At 38.7% G+C, this 24,581-nt stretch overlaps 1 protein-coding gene and 1 pseudogene across 1 annotated transcript in view; both read left to right on the forward strand.

Annotated features, from left to right (window-relative positions):
* The window catches only part of GABRG3 (gamma-aminobutyric acid type A receptor subunit gamma3), a 631,894-nt gene that overhangs the window by 342,233 nt on the left and 265,080 nt on the right, over window positions 1-24,581 (forward strand). The gene's annotated exons all lie outside the window — the stretch shown is intronic.
* Window positions 1-24,581, forward strand: part of LOC123790809 (glia-derived nexin-like) — a 53,190-nt pseudogene that overhangs the window by 2,954 nt on the left and 25,655 nt on the right.

The raw sequence follows: 24,581 nt of genomic DNA on the forward strand, positions 1-24,581 counted from the left end.
CTGGGAAGCGGTAGCCACCTGCACGGGGGGAGAGGGTGGACCCGCTGACGGCACCCACGAGAAAGCAGACTGAGACTGTGAGCACGGGAACGCGCTCCACCAGACTGAAACGGAGCTCCGGTGAGCTCTCTGGAGCGCGCAGGGGCAGCTGGTGGCTGGAGCTGGCGGTGTTAGAAACACAAAGGACAGAGACGCTCCAGCCCTGGAAGTGAGGGCTGGTATGCCGGGTGTGGGGCGCACATCCCGGGACACTGCAGGGTTGAGCAGCACAAACAGTAACAGAGTTAAAGTGGCCAGAACATCAGTTGAGAACGGTCCACGATCCCTCTGTTCTGAGATAGAGGCTAAGATTCGGCCACTGCTGCTCTGACTCTCAGAAGAGGCAGAGCAGACCACCAGGGAAAGCCACCAGAGAACAAAAGCCTGGAAATACTGGCTCACATGTGCCCACCCCCATCCCCCTCGCGGGGACACAGAGACTCTACCCAAACAGGGTTGCCTGAGTATCGGCATGGCAGGCCTCTCCCCTAGAAGGCAGGCTGAAAAATCAAGAAGCCCACATCCCTATGATCCCTATAAAACAAGGGCGCATGGCCTGGGTCCCAGTCAATAATTTGGGCTCTGGAGAAACCTGCAACCTCTCCTCATCAGAATGATGAGAAGGAGAAATCCCCCCCCCCAGCAAAGAAAAGACAATGAGTCTGTGGCCTCTGACACAGAACTAATGGATATGGATATAACCAAATTCTCAGAAATAGAATTCAGAGTAACAATGGTCAAATGATGTGTAGTCTTGAAAAAAGTATTAACGAAAATGTTAATGAGAATATAGAATCTCTAAGGGCAGAAATGAGAGCAAATCTGGCAGAAATTAAAAATTCTATGAGCCAAATGCAGTCAAAACTAGAGGCTCTGACAGCCAGGGTGAATGAGGCAGAAGAACGTATCAGCAAATTGGAGGATGGGTTAGAAGAAGACAAAGCTAAAATAGAATCTGGACTTAAAAGAATCCACACTCAAGAATGTAGGTTACGAGAGATTACTGACTCAATGAAACGTTCCAATGTCAGAATCATCGGCATCCCTGAGGGGGTGGAGAAAAACAGAGGTCTAGAGGAGATATTTGAACAAATTGTAGATGAAAACTTCCCTAATCTAGCAAGGGAAACAAACATTTGTGTCCAAGAGGCAGAGAGGACCCCTCCCAAGCTCAACCATGACAAAACTATGCCACGTCACATCATACTGCATTTCGCAAATATTAGATCCAAATATACAGTATTGAAAGTGGCCAGGGCAAAGAATTTTCTCACGTACCAAGGCAAAGTTATCAGAATTACGTCAGACCTGTCTACACAGACCTGGAATGAGAGAAAGTGTTGGGGGGGGGAGGCATTTTTAAAGCTCTTTGAGAGAAAAACATGCAGCCAAGGATCCTTTATCCAGCAAGACTGTTATTCAGAATTGATGGAGAAATAAAGACCTTCTAGAATTGCCAGTCATTGACCAATTTCGTAACCACGAAACCAGCCCTACAGGAGATATTAGGGGGGGGGGGGGTTCTATAAAAGTAAAAAGGCCCCAAGAGTGATACAGAACAGAAAGTCACAATCTATAGAAACAAAGACTTTACAGGCAACATGGCATCATTAAAATCATATCTCTCAATATTCAGTCTCAATGTAAATGGCCTAAATGCTCCCATAAATGCCACAGGGTTTCAGATTGGATAAAAAGACATGACCCATCCATTTGCTGTCTACAAGAGACTCATTTCGAACCTAAAGATACATTCAGACTGAAAGTAAAGGGATGGAATACCATCTTTCACGCCAATGGACCTCAAAAGAAAGCTGGGGTAGCAATTCTCATAGCAGACAGATTGGATTTTAAACTAAAGACTATAGTTAGAGACACAGAAGGGCACTATATCATTCCTAAAGGATGTATCCAACAAGTGGATATGACAATTATAAATATCTATGCCCCCAACAGGGGAGCAGCAAGATACACAAGCCAACTCTTAACCATAATAAAGAGACATATAGATAAAAATACGTTAATAGTAGGGGACCTCAAAACTCCAGTATTGTATCAGAAATAGAACACCCATGCAAAAAATCGACAAAGAAACAAGGACTTTGAATGCCATACTCGACGAGTTGGACCTCATAGATATAGAACACTACACCCCAGAACCAAAGAATACTCATTCTATTCTAATGCCCATGGAACATTCTCAGGAACAGACCATGTTCTGGGACACAAAAAAGGTCTCAACCGATACCAAAAGACTGAAATTAGTCCCTGCATATTCTCAGACAACAACACTTTGAAATTGGAATTCAACCACAAGGAAAAATTTGGAAGAAACTCAAGCACTGGGAAACTAAGAAACTTCCTGCTCAGGAATGATTCAATAAAACAGGAAATCAAAAATCAATTTAAACAATTTATGGAGACCAATGAGAATGAAAACACAACAGTCCAAAACCTATGGGATACTGCAAAGGCAGTCCTAAGGGGGAAATACATAGCCATCCAAGCCTCACTCAAAAGAATAGAAAAATCTAAAATGAAGTTTTGATATTCTCACCTCAAGAAGCTGGAATAGCAGCAGAGGGACAGACCTAATCCACGCACGAGGAAGCAGTTGACCAAGATTAGAGCAGAAATCAATGAATTAGAAACCATGAGTACAGTAGAACAGATCAACAGAACTAGAAGCTGGTTCTTTGAAAGAATCAATAAAATTGACAGACCACTGGCAAGACTTATCCAAAAGAATAGAGAAAGGACCCAAATTAATAAAATTATGAATGAAAAGGGAGAGGTCACAACCAACACCAATGAAATAGGAAGGATTATTAGAAACTTTTATCAACAGCTTTCTGCCAATAAATTAAGCAACCTGGAAGAGATGGAGGCCTTCCTGGAAACCTATAAACTACCAAGACTGAAACAGGAAGAAATTGATTTTTTAAACAGACCAATTAATTATGAAGAGATTGAAACAATGATTAAAACCTTCCAAAAAACAAAACGCCAGGGCCTGATGGATTGCCCGGGGAATTATACCAAACATTCAAAGAAGAAATAATACCTATTCTCCTAAAGCTATTTCAAAAAATAGAAACAGAAGGAAAACTACCAAACTCATTCTATGAGGCCAATATTACCTTGATCCCCAAACCAGGCAAAGACCCCACCAAAAAGGAGAATTACAGACTGATTTCCCTAATGAATATGGATGCCAAAATCCTCAACAAGATCCTAGCTATTAGGATCCAACAGTACATTAAAAAGATTATCCATCATGACCAAGTGGGATTCATCCTTGGGATGCAAGAGTGGTTCAACATTCGCAAATCTATCAGTGTGATAGATTATATTAATAAGAAAAAAAGCCAAAAATCATATGATCCTCTAAATAGATGCAGAAAAAGCATTTGACAAAATACAGCATCCTTTCCTGATTAAAACCCTTCAGAGTGTAGGGATAGAGGGTACATTCCTCAATCTCATAAAAACCATCTATGAAAAGCATACAGCAAATATCATTCTCAACGGGGAAAAGCTGGAAGCCTTTCCCTTAAGATCAGGAACATGACAACGATGCCCACTCTCGCCACTATTATTCAACATAGTACTAGAAGTCCTTGCAACAGCAATCGGACAACAAAAAGAGATAAAAGGTATCCAGATCGGCAAAGGAGAAGTCAAAATGTCTCTCTTCGCAGATGACATGATACTCTATATGGAAAACCCAAAAGAATCCACTCCCAAACTATTAGAAGTTATAGAGCAATTCAGTAATGTGGCGGGATACAAAATCAATGCTCAGAAATCAGTTGCATTTCTATACACGAATAACGAGACTGAAGAAAGAGAAATTAGGGAATCCATCCCATTTACAATAGCACCAAAAACCATACGTTACCTTGGAATTAACTTAACCAGAGACGTAAAGGACCTTTATTCTAGAAACTATAAATCACTCTTGAAAGACATTGAGGAAGACACAAAAAGATTGAGAAATATTCCATGCTCATGGATTGGAAGAATTAACATAGTTAAAATGTCCATGCTACCCAGAGCAATCTACACTTTCAATGCTATCCCGATCAAAATACCGAGGACATTTTTCAAAGAACTGGAACAAATAGTCCTTAAATTTGTATGGAACCAGAAAAGGCCCCGAATCGCCAAGGAACTGTTGAAAAGGAAAAACAAAGCTGGGGGCATCACAATGCCAGATTTCGAGCTGTACTACAAAGCTGTGATCACAAAGACAACATGGTGCTGGCACAAAAACAGACACATAGACCAATGGAACAGAATAGAGAACCCAGAAATGGACCCTCGGCTCTTTGGGCAACTAATCTTTGATAAAGCAGGAAAAAACATACAGTGGAAAAAAGACAGTCTATTCAATAAATGGTGCTGGGAAAATTGGAGAGCTATATGCAAAAGAATGAAACTTGACCACTCTCTCACACCATACACAAAAATAAACTCCAAATGGATGAAAGACCTCGATGTGAGACAGGAATCCATCAAAATCCTAGAGGAGAGCATAGGCAGCAGCCTATAGGACATCAGCCAAAGCAACCTTTTTCATTACACATCTCCAAAGGCAAGAGAAACAAAAGATAAAATGAATTTGTGGGACTTCATCAAGATAAAAAGCTTCTGCACAGCCTAGGAAACAGTCAAAAAACCTAAGAGTCAGCCCACGGAATGGGAGAAGATATTTGCAAATGACAGTACAGATAAAAGACTGGTATCCAAGATCGACATAGAACTTCTCAAACTCAATACGTGAGAAACAAATAAACAAATCATAAAATGGGCAGAAGATATGAACAGACCTTTTTCCAATGATGACATACAAATGGCTAACAGACACATGAAAAAATGTTCAAACTCATTAGCCATCAGGGAAATTCAAATCAAAACCACACTGAGATACCACCTTACGCCAGTTAGAATGGCAAAAATTGACAAGGCAAGAAACAACAATTGCTGGAGAGGATGTGGAGAAAGGGGATCCCTCTTACATTGTATGTGGGAATGCAAGTTTGTACAGCCATTCTGGAAAACAGTGTGGAGGTCCCTTATAAAGTTAAAAATTGAGCTACCCTATGATCCAGCCATTGCACTACTGGATATTTACCCCAAAGATACAGACGTAGTGAAGAGAAGGGCCATATGCAGCCCAATGTTCATAGCAGCAATGTCCACAATAGCTAAATCGTGGAAGGAGCCAAGATGCCCTTCAACAGATGACTGGATTAAGAAGTTGTGGTCCATATATACAATGGAATATTACTCAGCTATCAGAGAGAACGATTTCTCAACATTTGCTGCAACATGGACGGCACTGGAGGAGATAATGCTAAGTGAAATAAGTCAAGCAGAGAAAGACAATTATCATATGATTTCTCTCATCTATGGAACATAAGAACTAGGAAGATTGGTAAGGGAAGAAAGGGATAAAGAAAGGGGGTAATCAGAAGGGGGAATGAAGCATGAGAGACTATGGACTATGAGAAACAAACTGAGGGCTTCAGAGGGGAGGGCAGTGGGGGAATGGGATAGACTGGTGATGGGTAGTAAAGAGGGCACGTATTGCATGGTGCACTGGGTGTCATATGCAACTAATGAATCATCGAACTTTACATCAGAAACCAGGGATGTACTGTATGGTGACTAACATAATATAATTTAAAAATTTTTAAAAAATGGAAATAAAATGTCCATACTACCCAAAGCAAAGATTCAGTGCAATCTCTATCAAAATTCCAAAGGCTTTTGGAAAAAACAGACACAGATCAATTGAACAGAATAGAAAGCCCATAAATAAACCCATGCATTTAAGCTCAATTAATCAATGACAAAGGAGCCAAGAATATACAATGGGGGAAGTCTCTTCAATAAACGGTGCTGAGAAAACTGGACAGCCATATGCAAAAAAACAAAACAAAACAAAACAAAAAAAAACAGTTGACCATTTACACGTACACAAAAATTAACTCAAAATGGATTAAAGACTTAAATGTAAGACCTGAAACCATAAAACTCTTAGAAGAAAACATAAGCAGTAATTTCCTTGAGATAGGTGTTGGTAATGATATTTTGAATCTGACACCAAAATCCAAACTAACAAAAACAAAAATAAATAACTGGGGCCGCATCATACTAAAAGGCTTTTGCACAGCAAAGGAAACCAAATAAGATGAAAAAGCAACTTACTGACTGTGATATTTGCAAATCATATATATGGTAAAGGACTAATATCCAAAATATATAAAGAACTCATACAATTTAATAGCAAAAAAAGACAGTTTGATTAAAAATTTCCTTTAGTAATTCCCCCAGGCATCCCTTCTATTTTCCTCTTAATACATACCTGCCATGATGAGATACAAAAAAATCAAAGGGCAATGAAAACCAGTTCCGGGTGACCAAATTCCCCAGTTCTGTGGCTATGAAGCTAAATTCATTGCGACTGAATTTGATTCGGACACTGGTTCGCATCCCTTCATGGCCATAAGATCCCTGAGGAATGTTAACTTGGAAAAAGATTCTAAAGGCATTCAGGAGGTTCATGCTCAAGTTAGGTCTCAGAACCTAGAGGGAGAGCACCATCTGCATCTCATGGTCAATTGAATTGTATCCTTTCAAGGCAGGAAGGCAGGCTGAGCAGGACTGGAAGACTTCACTTAGCCTCATCACTATCAGACTCTAGCAACATCTGATTGGCTGTGCAGATGTACAAACAAACCAGAAAGACTTATTTTTAGGAGTCACTAATACCTTCTTTATTCCTATGTGTTCAGCAGCCAGAGTACAGCCAAAAGTATTTTATTCTAAGTCTTTGTTGACGTGACCTGGAGAAGGAACTAAGTACTCTTGGCTCATCCAAATGCTTTTATAACCAGTGTGTGTCTTAAAATAAGCTGAGTCAAAATTGCTTGTTTCCTGAATGCTGCCCAGATGCATCAATGAGGTAGGCCTTCTGCCAGGTGGAGCATCCTGGCAGGTGAGGCTGTCTCCCATCCCTTTTGCTTTGGCAGGAAAGGAATCACACAGCTCCTTGAAAGTTCTTTTTCTCTGTTGGAGGAGTTAATCACCAAATAGCAGATGGTGTGAAATGCCAGCAGTCGTCCTGTGTCCTCTGAAGCAAAAGCTCAGGTGTGAGACTTCCAAAAGGAAACCCATCATCCAAGGGGAGAGTGGTAATTAATTTTATGTGTCAATTTGACTATGCTGTGGGTTGCTTGGATAACTGGTAAAACATTATTTCTGGGTGTGTCTGGGAGGGTGTCTCCAGAAGAGAGATGAACATTTAACTGGTACGCTAAAAAAGATTACCCTCATCAATGCTGGTGGGCATCATACAATCCACTGAAAGTTCAAATAGAATAACAAGGCAGAGAAATATGAAACTTGCTATCTTAGTGGGGCTAGGACATCCATCTTCTCCTGCCCTCAGACATTGCTCCTCCTGGTTCTGAGGCCTTCAGACTCAGACTGGGACTTAAATGACTTAGCCCCCAGTTGTCAGGCCTATGGACTCAGACTTACATAGGCATACCTCATTTTATTTCCCTTCACTTATTGTGTTTTATAGCTATTGTGTTTTTTTCCACGAATAGAAGGTTTGTGGCAACCCTGCATTGAACAAGTCTATTCATGCCATGTTTACCAACAGCATTTGGTCATTGCATGTCTCTGTGAATATTTTCATAATTCTCACAATATTTCAAACTTTTTCATTATTATTGTATTTGTTATGGTGCTCCATGCCCAGTGATTATGATTCACTGGAAGCTCAGATGATGGTAGCATTTGTTAGCAATAAAGCATTTTAAATTAAGTTATGTACATTGGGTTTTTTTGGACATGATACTACTGTACACTTCATAAAGTCCAGTTAGTATAAATACTGGGAAACCAAAAAACTCATTTGACTAGCTTTATCATGATACTCACTTTATTGCAGTGATCTGGAACTGAATCTGCAATTTCTCCAAAGTATCCCTGCACCACCAGCTTTTCTGAGTCTTCAACTTACAGATAACAGATCATGGGACTTCTTGGCCTCTATAACTGCCTGAACCAATTCCTGTAATAAGTCTTCTCTTACGCCTATGCCTATCTGTATCTGTCTATCCTATTGGTTCTTGCTTCTTTGGAGAACCCTGACTGATACTAAGAGGAAGTTCCCACCTTCCCAGCCTACCAAATATGTGGATTCCAAGGTCTCAAATGCTCCAGCATCTGCTTGAATCTACTTAATTTGGATGCAGCTAGAGTGAGCTCTGTAGTATGTCTGGGAGACACAACTGAGTCCAACAGCCTATACCTTTCAGTGAGAATCAAGATAGCACGCTGGCAACCAGGTTTCCCATCAAGGACCACACCAGGCAGGCCTGTGTGTTGGGTGAGGCAGACTCTGCCACCTTCTCTTTGCCAGCCCCATACTCCTCAGGTGCTTACCCCACACTTGCCAGCCAGCTAGATTTCCCACATGTTCCTGGATCTCTGGCCTCTGCAGTTCTGTTCTGTCCCTGCCTTCCCAATTGCTGTAGACACGCATACCTTGGGGAGGGGTGGGAGGGTTAAACAGCAGATGGTTATGACTGGGCATGCTACAATGACGGTGATGGTATCCACAACAGAAAGAACAGGGTTTTGGGATCTCCTTCATGAAACTGTCACCCTCAATGTGGTGGAAATTCATTAAAAGTGGTAAACTACTGCTACACATGTTTGCTGTTGCTCCACTGTCCAGTCTTGAATATGGGTTATTTTTAGTCTAGCTTTAGGTTAAGTAATATGTTCAAAGAGGTTAAGGACCTGATCATGGCGGAACAAAGAATGCTTCACTGCAAGAGAAGAGTTGTGACTATGAAGGCTGTGCTCTTCTTCTTTTTTTTTTTCTTTTTTCCTTCTTTTTTTTTCTTTCATAATGACATTCTGCCACTTTTATTTTTTGAAATCACTTTATCGAGGTATGATTGACATGTAAAAAGCTGTACATATTTAATGTGTACAACTCAATAAGTTTGGGAGTAAACATGTACCCATGAAATCATCACCAAATCAAGGCCATAAATATATCCATCATATCCCAAAGTTTCCTCCAGATCCCTTTATTATTATTTTTAAAGATTTGTATTTATTTATTTGACAGAGAGAGAAACAGCCAGCTAGAGAGGGAACATGAGCAGGGGGAGTGAGAGAGGAAGAAGCCCGACATGGGGCTCAATCCCAAAACTCCGGGATCACGCCCTGAGCTGAAGGCAGTCGCTTAATGACTGAGCCACCCAGACACCCCTATTTTTTTTTCATTTTTTTGAAAACCACGCTTAACATAAGATCTACCCTCTTAGCAGATTTTATGTAGATAGTAAAGTATTGTTAGTTATAGGCACCATGCTGTAGAGTGGATCTCCAGAAGTTATTTATCTTGCATAACTGAAACTTTGTGCCCTTTGACCATTACCCCCCTATTTCCCCCTCCTTCCAGCCCCTGGAAACCATCTTTCTACTCTCTGCTATGTGTTTGACTATTTTTTTAAAGATTTTATTTATTTATTTGACAGAGAGAGAGGCAGCGAGAGAGGGAACACAAGCAGGGGGAGTGGGAGAGGAAGAAGCAGGCTTCCTGCTGAGCAGGGAGCCCTATGTGGGGCTCGATCCCAGAATGCTGGGATCATGACCTGAGCCGAAGGCAGACACTTAATGACTAAGCCAACCAGGCGCCCCCTTGTTTGACTATTTTAGGTTCCACACATAAGTGAGATCACACACTCTTTGTCTTTCTCTGTCTGGTTTATTTCATCTAGGACAATGCCCTCAAGATCCATCCATGTTGTCATAAATGGCAGGATTTCTTGCTTTTTTAAGACTGAATAACGTTCCATTGTGTGTGTGTGTGTGTGTGTGTGTGTGTGTGTGTGTATCACAACTACTTTATTCATCCATTGATGGACACTTAAGTTGTTTCCATGTCTTAGATGTTATGAATAATGTTAAAATGAGCATGAGTGTGCAGATCTCTTTGAGATCCTGATTTCATTTCCTTTGAATTCCAGAAGTGGAATGGCTGGATTGTAAGGTAGTTTTATTCTTAGTTTTCTGAGAAACCTCCATAATGTTTTCCATAGAGGTAGAACTGGTTGACATTCTTACCAACAGGGCAAAGGGGTTCCCTTTTCTCCACATCCTAGCCTAATACTGTTTTCTTTTTGATAATAGCCATTCTGATAGCTGTGAGGTGACATATCATTGTCTTTTTGATTTGCATTTCCCTGATGATTAGTGATATTGAGCATTTTTCATGTACCTGTTGGCCATCTCTATGTCTTCTTTGAAAAAATGTCTACTCAGGTCCTTTGACCATTTTTTAATCACATTATTTTTTTTCCCCTACTGAGGTGTGTAAACTCTTTTTATATTTTGGATATTAACCTCTTATCACATATATGGTTTGCTAATATTTTCTCCCATTTTGTAGATTGCTTTCCATTTTGTTAATTGTTTCCTTTGCTTTACAGAAGCTCTTTGTTTCATGTAGTCCCACTGTAGCCAACCCAATTACAGTGGATCCCTGGAGACATATTGCCTTTTTCCCAAATGACCTACAACAGATGGAGAGAGGGAGGATGATACAGTGGTAGGAAGGTCAAGGAGGTGCCAGAGAATGTGATCTTTCAACATCCTGCAGATCCTATCATATAGCAGCAAGACCACTTCTCTTGATATCTAAAGGGTATGCAGCAAATGGTCTGTGGGTGTGCCTATATTCATGCTGGATCACATGGAGAAGAGTGTGATTTGTGACTCTTGCACTGAAATATACACAGGGGCCATCTGCCCATTCCAAACACTGCGTGCCTATAAAAAAGCAAAGCGGAAAAGGGGTGGGATCTCTTCCCACTTTCATCACTTCACCCTGTTTAGGTGTTTTCATATTGTCTAACCCTTCTGAACCTTAGTTTTCTCATCTATGAAATCAGAATAATAATGCCTACCTCATCTGTCACTGAAGATTAAATTAAGTGACAGTGTGTATACAATGGGAGCCACTGCCCAGGGCTCCCCTAGAAGTCAGGAGGGAGTCATCTGATCCTTATTACTATGAAGAACCCTGTGGTAGTAGAGTATTGGGAGCAGCTTTCGTGAGGGATGGGTCAAGGACATGAAGAAAGGCTTTCTGGGTTGGAATCCCAGCTGCCTGCTCACTCACTATAGAACATCAAGGAACTTCCTTTACCTCTTTAAACCCCTTTATTCTTTTTTATTTATTAAGATTTTGCTTTAATACAGTGTTATATTAGTTTCAGGGGCACAATATAGTGATTCAACAGTTCCATACATTACCTAGTGCTTATCAGGACAAGTGTACTCCTTAATCCCCCTCACCTACTTAACCCATCTCCCCCTCCACCTCCCCTCTGGTAAAGATCAGTTTGTTCTCCATAGTTAAGAGTCTATTTCTTTGTTTCTCTCTCTCTCTTTTTTTTCTTTGCTTGTTTGTTTTGTTTCTTAAATTCCACATATGAGTGAAATCATATGGTATTTGTCTTTCTCTGACTGATGTATTTTGCTTAGTATTACACTGTCTAGCTCCATCCATGCCATTACAAATGGCAAGATTTCATATACTACCCAAAGCAATCTACAGATTTAATAAAATCTCTATCAAAATTCCAATAGCATTTTTTATGGAACTGAAACAAACAATCCTAAAATTTGTTTGGAACCACAAAAGACCTTGAATAGCCAAAGCAATCTTGAAAAAGAAAAATGAAACTGGAGGTATCACAATCCCAGATATCAAGATGTACTACAAACCTGTGGTAATCAAAACAGAATGGTAATGGCACAAATACATCAATAGATCAGAATAAACCCAGAAATAAACCCATAATTATATGGTCAATTAATCTTCAACAGAGGAAGAAAGAAAGAATATGCAATGGGAAAAAAAACAGTACCTTCAATAAATGGTTTTGGGAAAACTGGTTAGCTACATGCAAAAGAATGAAACTGGAAAACTTTCTTACATCATACACAAAACTAAATTCAAAATGGATTAAAGGCCTAAGTGTGAGACCATAAAAATCCTAGAAGAGAACACAATCAATAATTTCTCTGATCAGCAGTAATAACATTTCTCTAAACCTCTTTAATCCTCCCTCCTTCCACCTGTAAGGTGAGAATAGCAGCAAGTTACTAAATGATGGAAAGGGACTAGAGGCACTCTGTTTAGAGATTTCTAGTTGGTTTAGTCAAGGATGTCAATATCAATGGAATTGGGTTGGCAGAAACAAGTGTGAGAGATGTTTGCACATTTTCCCTCTTTCTGTTGGATTTCCCAATGATGCGCAACTATAGTAGACACACTCTGCACAGGGAAGTCTTTCTAGGGAAAAGAAAAAAGCCAAACCCTCACTAGTTATTAGCTTTTCCTAATGGGCTTGACTTCTCCTAGTCAGAAGAATCTACCCAACAATGCACACGTTTCTGTATAGGATTGTCTGCAGACACCAAGCTCTGTGACTGTGTTAAAAATGAAGCCAGCAATATAATAGCCAGTTTCCTTTCACCAGACCATATCAATGACACACTCACTGGACTGGGTCTTGTCAGTGAGGTGTAATTTAAGGTTTAAGAAAATCAAGGAGGTCCCTTAAAAAGTTAAAAATTGAGCTACCCTATGATCCAGCCATTGCACTACTGGATATTTACCCCAAAGATACAGACGTAGTGAAGAGAAGGGCCATATGCACCCCAATGTTCATAGCAGCATTGTCCACAATAGCTAAAATTGTGGAAGGAGCCAAGATGCCCTTCAACAGATGACTGGATTAAGAACATGTGGTCCATATATACAATGGAATATTACTCAGCCATCAGAAAGAACGATTACACAACATTTGCAGCAACATGGATGGAACTGGAGGAGATTATGCTAAGTGAAATAAGTCAAGCAGAGAAAGACAATTATCATATGGTTTCACTCATTTATGGAACATAAGAAATAGGAAGATCGGTAGGAGAAGAAAGGGAAGAATGAAGGGGGGTAATCAGAAGGGGGAATGAACCATGAGAGACTGTGGACTCTGGGAAACAAACTGAGGGCTACAGAGGGGAGGGGTTGGGGGATTGGGTTAGGCCGGTGATGGGTATTAAGGAGGGCACATATTGCATGGTGCACTGGGTGTTATACACAAATAATGAATCATGGAACATTACATCAAAAACTAAGGATATACTGTATGGTGACTAACATAACATAATAAAAAAATTATTATTAAAGAAAAGAAAATCAAGGATTCAATCTGAGAATACAAAGAAAGTACATTTTTGGTAGCTGATGGAAAGTCTTATCAGTGTCAGTACTAGTCGAGCTTTCTGTATTCTGGTGGGGGTCAAAAGCACCCCCAGTAATTTATGGTACAACTTCATCGAACTACCATATCATGGGGAAAGCACCAGCAGGCTGACCACTCTGCCAACCAAGACCTCCACCCCCATCCTTGGCCATTACCTCCACATCAGCACCAATACCATAGACAGCTGATGTGAGCACCATGGCATCAAGAGCATGCAGCTGATTCTGCCCAAGTGCACAGCCATAGCACAAACTGATTTGAAGGAGCCGCTGCAAGTTGCTGGTGTTGCCAAGATGCTCGATCCATCAAAAGCAAATTCTGCAAAAATAACAAGGTCAGAAAACCTTCATGTTTCTTACATCTTGCAAAAAGCAAAAGTTGATCAGCAAAGATGGAACCAAGGCTTCAGCAGCAACAACTGGGAATCTAATCACAAGGTAATTACTTCCTTTGTTTATTGTAGACAGATTTTTTTTTTTTTAATGTTTTGTCCAACATTATCCCACAAGTGTTGTCTTACTCTTGGGGCAAACAAAACCTGGAGAGTACACAAAAGAAACCAGGCAAAGCAGAGACTGCTTGGCTATGAAGAAAGGACTGCTTCCCTACATTTTTATGTATTTTTGTATTTTATGTATTTTTACATATTTTTGTACAGTATTTTCTTTTTTAAAATGAATTCTTAGGAACAGAAACTCAAAGATACAAGCATTTCTGCTCTGGAAAACAGGACAGGACAGCTGGAACACTGAAATGCAGAAATGAAGAGGAAGACTTCAAAATGCCTAAGTGATGCCTTAAACTAATGAACAGTTACCTATGTCAACAATCCACTTGAGTATTTACCCTCCAGTTCAGGATTTTTGTTTTTATTTCTACATTTGGCTTTCCAGAAGAAATTTAATCTGTGTCGTGGGGGCAGGAGAGACATTTAATAGTTGTTTCCATTTTTTTATGGAAAAAAAATTATTTGCCTTTAAAATTTTTCCCCTAACAAAATCTTGATTGTAAGCACTATGTGAGGGAATAGAAACAGTGAAATCTCTATTTTCTTTGTGTGTTCTTGTTGTTTTATCTAATACATATATTCTCTAAAATAAAGTTTTAAAAACTTTCTTGAACTTTAAAAATACAGTATGAGCCATGCTGAGTATCAGGGAAGCCCTGGCCTCTTCCCTGCTCAGACCTACTCACAGGCTGGGGTAGAGGGATTGTGGCTTAATGTTAAGCACGGACCTCCATGCTGGAACATGGGAATCCTGAGTTTAACACCTGTGTAGGTGGACTTAGTATGTGCCAGGCACTGTTCTGAGCATTTACAATTATCACCCCATTTGACCCTGGGAGGCCCTGTGTTTCCCAATGACTTTCACAGCTATGGAAATCCAGCAAGAGCAATGAGGTCATCTACTACATCACCGGGGGTTTGAATCAAGCCCGAAAGCTATTGAGTTTGTGCTCTTGATTATTATTATCACTATTATTTTTATTGTTATTGGTAGAGGGCTGGTGGATCAAAAACAGATACCCAGGTCATAAGATATGAGATGTATTTTGCTGCAGTGTGGTTTTACTCCAGTAAACCATTTAAGGCACACACACACACACACACACACACACACACAGAGTACTTTTTATCTTTGACACTTACGTCAACTTGTAACCATATTGGAACTAGAGAAATTATTAGAGAAATGTCACTGCTGCTACAGTGATGTATGAAATGTCTGAGAATGTTGGCTGATTTTCAGAGTTTTGAGAGGCAATGCTCCATTCTCCCAAGGCAATTAATTTGGAAGAGGAATAAATGCCAGTTAGTAAATCTCAGTGTCAGTGTGTCTGGGTCCTGCCGCTGCTGAGTTACAGCAAAGTGTGCATCCAGTTCTCTCTCTGGGCTGATGTCACACCCAGCACCAAGCAGTGGCCAGAGAGCAGTGACAGGTCCTCTTTTGTGCATGAGTTTCCTGTCAGTGTACAGAGAAGCACATTTTGAACCCCATTCCCACCTGCCAACACCCTTTTTACAGATGAGAAAACTGAGTCTTACATAAATAATAAAAATTCAGGTTCAAGGTCATACAGCTAGTGGATGGTTGATAAAATCAACTCTTGCTTCCCCAAATCTTAGCTTTTCTCTACCAGACCAGCCTTTACCTGGCGGTTATTAGCTAAATAGAACCAGTGTCAAGGCAAATGACCCATTGTTGGGCATTCTAGAAATGTATTCTCTATCACTTCCACCCATACTCTGAACACTGCCTCCTCAGTGGATGATTGAAAGACATGAACTTGCATGCAGGACATGACACAGCTACTGCTTCCATTTCCCCCAAATATTCCAGACAGAAAAGGAACTTGGAAATGTAAATCTCGGGGGATTCCTAGGGAAAGGTGCATTTTTCAAAGGAGAACATGGCACATTCTTTATCAAAGCATTGTGGAAGTCATTTGTAAACAGCTTGTTAAATGATAGTAGGAATACTTGGAGCTTCCCCTCCCCTCCTCTTTGCCTTTGTTCCTCTGAGTGAACCGAAATAGGGAGTCTGCCTTCTAGATCTTGATTCAGAGGGTTCTGTCTGAATTAGATGAGCCATGGACAGAAAGCAGCACTCTTCACTCACCTGCTTCTTCCCTGTGGTTGGGCTCTTAGCAAGCTTCACACTGTTTCCTACTCTGCTTAGGGGTTAAAGTGCATCTCAGCAAGGGTGTGTAGACAGTTCTAGGATTATTGAGCCATGCCAAGGTGGGTGCACTCAGTGAGCAACGGCAAAATATAGTGAACTGTGAACACAGAACTTCTACAAAAAATATTTTGAATTCCCTGCCTGTCTACTATAAAACTTGTCTTTTTCCTCCTGCCCTTTCAACTGTCCAATGATAGTTTGCGTGGTGCCACTAACTTATCTGACCTTCATAGATAAATATGAGAAAGGAGGAGAAATATGGACTAAGAGCTTGGCTTTTCCATTCCTTAGGAAAAGCTGCTGTGCTTTATTTCACTTGTCCACTGATATACCTGTTTAATTGGTGTAAGATCATGGAGTGGAGAAGACCCTGTGGTCTTCAGTTATGACTGAAAGAAAGTCTGGGAAAAATGCTCTGTTGTCACTTTAACAGCATGAAAAGATGAAAATAGGAAATGTGTAAACCAAATAACTTCCCTTGCTGGACCAACGAAGCCAGAATGTAATTGGGAGGAAAGACTATCAATGCATTTTGGTTATAAACTGCTCTTTCTGTATACTTAGTCATTATTAAAAAACAAACAAACAAACAAATGAGCTTTTTGAGTTTTGGAGGTTAGGGATCATATTTTCTGTGAGCTACTAAATACCTGTTCACACTAGGTGCTTAATATATATTTGTTCTGTGTAGGTAGCTGGCTAAGGTCAACTATTTATATTAGCAACTCAAGGTGATGCAGCCCATGTAATGCCTCATTCGGAGGATACTATTGGCCTAAGTAGGTTGTGAGCTCATTAATGAGAACATATGCTGCTCTTATTAAAGAATATTGCCCATCAACAAATTCTAAAATCACATCTCAAACAAGAAGAGACATGGGAAATCTCTGTAATTTTGGCTCAGTTTTGCTGTGAAGCTAAAACTGTTCCAAAAAGTAAAATCTATTAAAACAAACAAACAAACACCTAAGGCTGAGAGAGAGAATCCAAAGAAGAAGCAAACTGGAAGCAGGTCTTCTTCCAAGGATTTACACTGGGACCTTGTTGGAGCAGGTGTGGTGGCAGCTCTCCAGATGGTGGAAAATTCTCTGGGCTGACCTGGGCCAGAGCTGGTTTATGGTTGGCATGCAAGCAGGAGGCACCTGGTCAGAGTCCAAATGGGTAAAAAAACTTGACTGGTATTTTCAAGCAGGAAACAACCCTGTGGTTATAGGTGATGAAGCCTGATTGGAAGGCCCAGAGAGGAAGTCAGGGCTTCAGGAGCTGCCCAATGGCTGTGTGATGTGAGGACTGAGGTATGTGGTATCTGTGTCAGATGTTTCTTGACACACTGATGGGGTGCAGGTAGACCCAGGCACATGGATGGATTCTTGGAGGAGGATAAGGCATCAGGAACTGGTCACTGAATGGTTAGCACAAAAGCTGGGGTGTACAGTGTCTCTACTGAGGTAAGCAGGCAAGAACTGGGGCTGCAAATTCACAAAGGGACTGCGTGCTCTGAGTGTACACTGTATAGCAGCAGAAGAAAAAGCCAAGAGAGGCACACTTAAGCTAGGAAAAGAAGTCCCATCCTTTTTCAGTTTCTTTCCTATGTCCTCTACTGTCAACACTTAAACACTGTACCAGCTGTAAAGGAGAATTGTTGACAGAGGTCCATGTCTGTCATCATAGAGCAGGAAGTAAAAGGTGAATTTACAGCTGAAAGGCAATGCATTTATAAGTGCAAATAACTATCAAATGCATATTAGTTTAAATATATCTTGAATTTGTGTATTAATTTCCTTTCCTCTATATTGTGATTCTTTAAACTTTCACTAACACTCAGATTTAAAATCTGTTCTCTACTGATTCAACTAAATGATCAACTAAATGATCTACCAAAACAGGAAATCTGAATCATTCTTCTTCTTTAAAATTTTTCAAAAATTACTCATTCATAAGTAAATTTAAAATTTATTTATCTAGAAAAGAGAAAGGAAGAAAGGAAGAAAAAGAAGAGAAAGGAAGAAAGGAAGAAAAAGAAAGGAAAGAAAGAAAGAAATAAAGAATGAAAGAAAGAAAGAAAGAAAGAAAGAAAGAAAGAAAGAAAGAAAGAAAGAAAGAAAGAAAGAAGGAAGGAAGGAAGGAAGGAAGGAAGGAAGGAAGGAAGGAAGGAAGGAAGGAAGGAAGGAAAGAGATAGAGACAAAGACAAAGAGAGGGAGAGAGAGAGTTGACAGTGGAAGAGCACTCTTCATCAACTTTCATTATTTGGGAACACAGCCAAAACAATCCTATTATTCTTTACGTGAGCATGAACAGAGGACTTGGGTAAAATTTAAGTACAGGTGAACTACATTCTATACATTTAAACACATTTCCTTTCTTTGGGTGACCCAGAAGTGGAGAAAATGAGACAACTCTATGCATTTTCATGTTTTATTGCAGCCAGGCAGAGGTTGTAGAATTGAAGATGATGTACACCTTTTGAGCTTGAATAAAAAAGAAAATAGTTATGGTGAAAGGCAATGCTTTGTTTCAGGGCTCTATAAATATGTTTGACACATAGCTTATATCAAGTGGTGTATTTCCTGAGAACTTAGAGGGTGCTAGGATCTCAAGTCATCATCTTATGAAGTATGTGATCTGTACTGAGAGAACCGGGAGTGAGGAGCATCATGTCTGTTCTCAACTTGTTAGGCTTATTTGTTTTTTAAGCTTTTATTTAAATTCCTGTTAGTTAATATACAGTGTAATAATAGTTTCAGGTGTACAATATAGTGATTCAACACTTCCATACAACATCCAGTGCTCATCACAAGTGCATTCCTTAATCCCACCACTAAATTAACCCATCCCTCACCCACTGTCCCTCTATAGTTGAGAGTCTGTTTCTTGGTTTGCCTCTCTTTTACTTTTTTCTCCTTTTGCTCATCTGTTTCTTAAATCCCATGTATGAATGAGATCATATGGTATTTGTCTTTCTCTGACTGACTTATTTCAGTTACCGTAATACTCTCCAGCTCCATCCATATCATTGCAAATAGCAAGATTTGATTCTGTTTTATGTCTGAGTAATATTCCATTGTGTGTGTGTGTGTGTGTGTGTGTGTGTGTGTGTGTGTGTGTGTGTGTATCACATTTTCTTTATCCATTCATCAATGGACACTTGGGCTGTTTCCATAGTTTGACTATTGTAGATAATGCTGCTATAAACATCAAGGTGCATGTATCCCTTTGAATTAGTATTTTAGTATTATTTGAATAAATACCTAGTAGTGCCATTGCTGGATTATAGGGTAGTTTCTATTTTTAACTTTTTAAGGAACCTCTATACTTTTTTCCAGAGTGGCTGTACCAGTTCTCATTCCCAACAACAGTGCAAGAGAGTTCCCCTTTCTCCACATCCCCCCTAACACCTGTTGTTTTCTCTGTTATTGATTTTAGCCATTCTGACTCCTGTAAGGTGTCATCCTGTAAGGTGACATCCCATTGTACTTTTGATTTGCATTTTCCTGATGATGAGTGATGTTGAACATCTTTCATGTGTCTGTTGAAAATCTCTGCCTCTTCTTTGGAAAAATGTCTATTCATGTCTTCTTTCCATTTTTAAATTAGATTACTTGTTTTTTGGGTGTTGAGTTTTCAAAGTTCTTTATATATTTTGGATACTATTAACTGGCTATGTCATTTGCAAATATCTTCTCCCATTCCACAGGTTGCCTTTTAGTTTTGTTGGTTGTTTCCTTTGCTGTGCAGAAGCCTTTTATTTTGATGAAGTCCCAATAGTTTATTTTTGCTTTTGTTTCCCTTGCCTCAGGACACACATCTAGAAAGAAGTTGTTATGGCCAATGTCAAATAGGTTACTGCCGGTGTTCTCCTCTAGGATTTTTATGGCTTTAGGTCTTTTTTTTTTTTTTAAGATTTTTATTTATTTATTTGACAGAGAGAGAGACAGCCAGTGAGAGAGGGAACACAAGCAGGGGGAGTGGGAGAGGAAGAAGCAGGCTCATAGCGGAGGAGCCTGATGTGGGGCTCGATCCCATAATGCCGGGATCATGCCCTGAGCCAAAGGCAGATGCCCAACCGCTGTGCCACCCAGGCGCCCCTATGGTTTTAGGTCTTTAATCCCTTTTTAATTTATTTGTGTGTATGGTGTACAAAAGTGGCCTAGTTTCATTCTTTTAAATGTAGCTGTTGGAGACATTCTTTTTCCCATTGGATATTCTTTCCTGTTTTGTCAAAAATTAATTGACCATATAATTGTGGGTTCATTTCTGGGTTTTCTTTTTTTTATTAAGATTTTATTTATTTATTTGAGAGAGAGAGAATGAGTGGGAAGAGGGGCAGAGGGAGAGGAACAAGCACGTTCCCCATTGAGCTGGGAGCCTGACACACGGCTTGATCACAGGACCTCAAGATCATGACCTGAGCTGAAGTCAGATGCTTAACCCACTGAGCCACCCAGGCACTCCAGGTTCTGTGTTTTGTATTCTGTTCTACTTATCTAGGTCTATTTTTCTGCCAGTACCATGCTGTTTTGATTACTACAGCTTTGTAATATAACTTGAAGTCCAGAATTGTAATGCCTTTTCCTTTGCTTTTTCAAGATTGTTTTGACTATTCAAGGTCTTTTGTGGTTCCCTGCGTATTTTAGGATTGTTTGTTCCAGTTCTGTGAAAAATGCTGTTGGATTTTTGATAGGGCTTTCCTTATAGATTGCTTTGGGTAGTATATAAAATCTTGCCATTTGCAATGGAATGGATGGAGCTAGAGTACAATGCTATGTGAAATATGTGAAAAAAATGCTGTTGGTATTTTGGTAGGGATTGCATTGAATCTATAGATTGCTTTGGATAGTATTGACATTTTAATAATATCTATTCTTTCAATCCATGAGCATGGAATGTCTTTCTATTTCTTTAGGTCATCTTTAATTTCCTTCACAGTGCTTATAGTTTTCAGAGTACAGGTTTTTTACCTCTTTGATTAGGCTTATTCCTAAGTATGTTATTGTTTTTGGTGCAATTGTAAATGGGACTGATTCCTTAATTTCTCTTTCTGTGGCTTTATTATTGGTGTATAAAAATTCTACAGATCTCTGTACATTGATTTTTTTATCCTGCAACTTAACTGAATTCGTGTATCAGTTCTAGCAGTTTTGGGGGGAGTCTTTTGGGTTTTCTGTATATAGTATCATGTCATCTGCAAAAAGTTTTGCTTCTGCCTTGTTGATTTGGGTGCCTTTTCTTTCTTTTTATTTTCTGATTGCTGTCATGGGTAGGGCTTACGCTACTATGTTGAATAAAATTGGTGAGAGGAGATATCCTTGTCTTGTTCCTGACCTTGGGGAAAAATTCTTAGTTTTTCCCTATTAAGGATGATATTAGATGTGGGTTTTTCATATATGGTCTTTATTATGTTGAGGTATGTTCCCTCTAAACCTACTTTCCTACTTTATTGAGGGTTTTGATCATGAATGGATGCATGGATGCTATACTTTGTCAAATGCTTTTTCTGCATTTACTGAAATGATCATATGGTCCTTATCCTTACTTTAATGATTGTGATGTATCACATGGATTAATTTGTGAATTTTGAACCACACTTGCAACGCAGAGATAATTCCCACTTGATCATGAAGAATGATTTTTTTAATGTATTGTTGGATTTAATTTGCTAGTATTTTTTTGAGGAGTTTTGCATCTATGTTCATCAGATATATTGGCCAGTAGTTCCCTTATTTTTTGGTTTTGGTATCAGGGTAGTTCTGACTTTGTAAAATGAATTTGGGTTTTCCTTCCTTTTTTATTACTTGGAATAGTTTGAATAGAATAGGTATTAACTCTTCTTCAAATGTTTGGTAGAATTTACCTGGAAGCCATCTGATCCTGGACTTTCGTTTGTTGGGAGTTTTTTATTACTGATACTATTTCTTTGCTGGTCTGCTCAAGTTTTCTATTTATTCCTGTTTTAGTTTTGGTAATTTATGTTTCTAGGAATTTTCCGCTTCTTCCAGTTTGCCCAATTTGTTGGCATAATAGGTTTTCATGATATTCTTTTGTGAGTTTTTCTGTGCTGTTATTTATTATTTCTGCTCTGTCATTTTTAATTTTATTTATTTGGGTTCTTTCTCTTTTCCTTTTGTTAAGTCTGGCTAGAGGTTTATAAATGTTATTATTAAAAAAAAAAAAAGCAAAAAGCAATAACAGAAAAAACAGCTCCTGATTTCATTTATCTGTTTTATTGGGGTTTTTTGTTTGTTTGTTTGTTTGTTTGTTTGTTTCTATGTCATTTATTTCTACTCTACTGTTTATGATATCTTTCTTTCTGGTGGCTTTAGGCTACATTTGTTTTTCTTTCTCTAGCTCCTTTAGGTGTAAGGTTATGTTGTTAATTTGAAATGTTTCTTGCTTTTTGACTGCATCCTAAAAGTTTTGGACTGTTTTCATTTTCATTTGTTTACATGTATTTTTAAAATTTCTTCTTCGATTTCCTGGTTGACCCATTCATTATTTGGTAGCATGCTATTTAACCTCCATGTATTTGTTGTCTCTCCAAATTTTTTTCTTGTGGTTGACTTCAAGTTTCACAGCATTGTGGTGGAAAAGATGGATGGTATAACTTCAATCTTCTTGTATTTGTTAAGGCCTGTTTTGTGACCTAATATATGCTCTGTTCTGAAGAATGTTCCAAGTGTACTTGAAAAGAATGTGTATTCTGCTATTTTAGGATAGAATATTCTGAATACATCTATTAAGTCCACCTGAACCAGTGTGTCACTCAAAGCCATTATATCCTTGTTGATTTTCTGTTTAGATGATTTGTCCATTGATATAAGTGGGGTGTTTAAGTCCCCTACTATTATCATATTATTATTGATTAGTTTCATTTACTATTGATTAGTCATTAATTGTTTTATATATTTGGGTTGTCCCACATTGAGTGCATAAATATCTACAATTGTTACATCTTCTTGTTGGATTGTCCCATTTATTATTATATAGTGCCCTCTTTTTCTATTGTTACAGTCTTTGCTTTAAAATCTAGTTTGTCTAATATATGTTTTTCTACTCCAGCTTTCTTTTGACATTCATTTGAATGATAAATGTTTTTCCATTTCCTCACTTTCAATCTACAGGTGTCTTTAGGTCTAAAATGAGTCTCTTGTAGGCAATATATAGACGGGTCTTTTATTAATCCATCTGGCATCCTATGTCTTTTGATTGGAGAGTTTAGTCCATTCACATGCACATTAATTATTATTAGATATGTATTTATTACCATTTTATAACCTGTTTTGTGGTTGTTTCTGGAGATTTTCTCTGATCCTTCCTTGTCTTTCTTTCATATTTTGTTAATTTTCTTTAGTGATATATTTGGATTTCTTTCTCTTTTTTCTTTGCATGTTTATTAATAGTATTTGATATATGGTTACCATTAGGTTTGTATATAACCTCTTCTGCAAATAGCAGTCTATATTAAGTTGATGGTCATTTAAGTTTGAACCTATTCTTTTCTCCTCTTCTCCTCATGCTTTAGGTATATGTTATTATATTTTGTATTCTTTTTATGAGTTCCTTGACTGTTTTTTTACAGAAATATTCATTTTTACTGCTTTTGTGTTTCCTGCCTTTATACTGTCACTTTTGATCTTTCCTTTCCACCCAGAGTCCCATGTAATATTTCTTGCAGGGTTGATTTAGTGGCCACAAACCCTTATTTATTATTATTATTATTATTATTATTATTATTATTAATTATTATTTTGTCTGGGAAACTCTTTATCTCTCCTATTCTGAACAATAGCCTTGCTGGATCAAGTATTCTTGGGTGCAGATTTTTCCTATTCAGCACTTTGAATATATCATGCCACTCCCTTTTGGATTGCTACGTTTCTGTTGAGAAATATCCAACTAGCCTTATGTGTTTTCCCTCATAAGTTAAGGACTTCTATTTTCTTGTTGTTTTAAAAACTTTTTCTTTATCACTATATTTTGCAAATTTAATTAAAATATGTCTCAGTGTTGCCTGTTTTTGTTGATTTTGATGGGAGTTCTCTGTGCCTCCTGGATCTGGGTGTCTGTTTCCTTCCCCAGATTAGCGACATTTTCAGCTATTATTTCTTACAATAAATTTTGTGCCCACTTTTTTTTTTATCTCTCTTCTTCTAAGACACCTGTAATACTAATGTTATTATGTTTGATGGTCACTGAGTATCCTAAGTTTATTCCATTTTGCATAATTCTTATTTCTATCTTTTGTTCAGCTTCATTGCTTTCCATTATTTTGTCTTCTAGGTCATTAATTCATTCATCTGATTCTTCTAGCCTGCTGTTCATTGCATCAAGCATGTTTCTGGTTTTGTTTATTACACTCTTCATCTTTGATTCTTTTTTAATTCTTTTGTCTCTGTGGTAAGGGTCTTACTGATGTCTTCCATTCTTTTCTCAAGTCTAATGTGTATCCTTATGATTGTTGCTTTAACTTCTCTATCAGGCATGTTG

This window comes from Ursus americanus, chromosome 28 (genome assembly GCF_024610735.1).
Source record: "Ursus americanus isolate L20-20 chromosome 28, mUrsAme1.1.p, whole genome shotgun sequence".
Taxonomy (NCBI): domain Eukaryota; kingdom Metazoa; phylum Chordata; class Mammalia; order Carnivora; family Ursidae; genus Ursus; species Ursus americanus.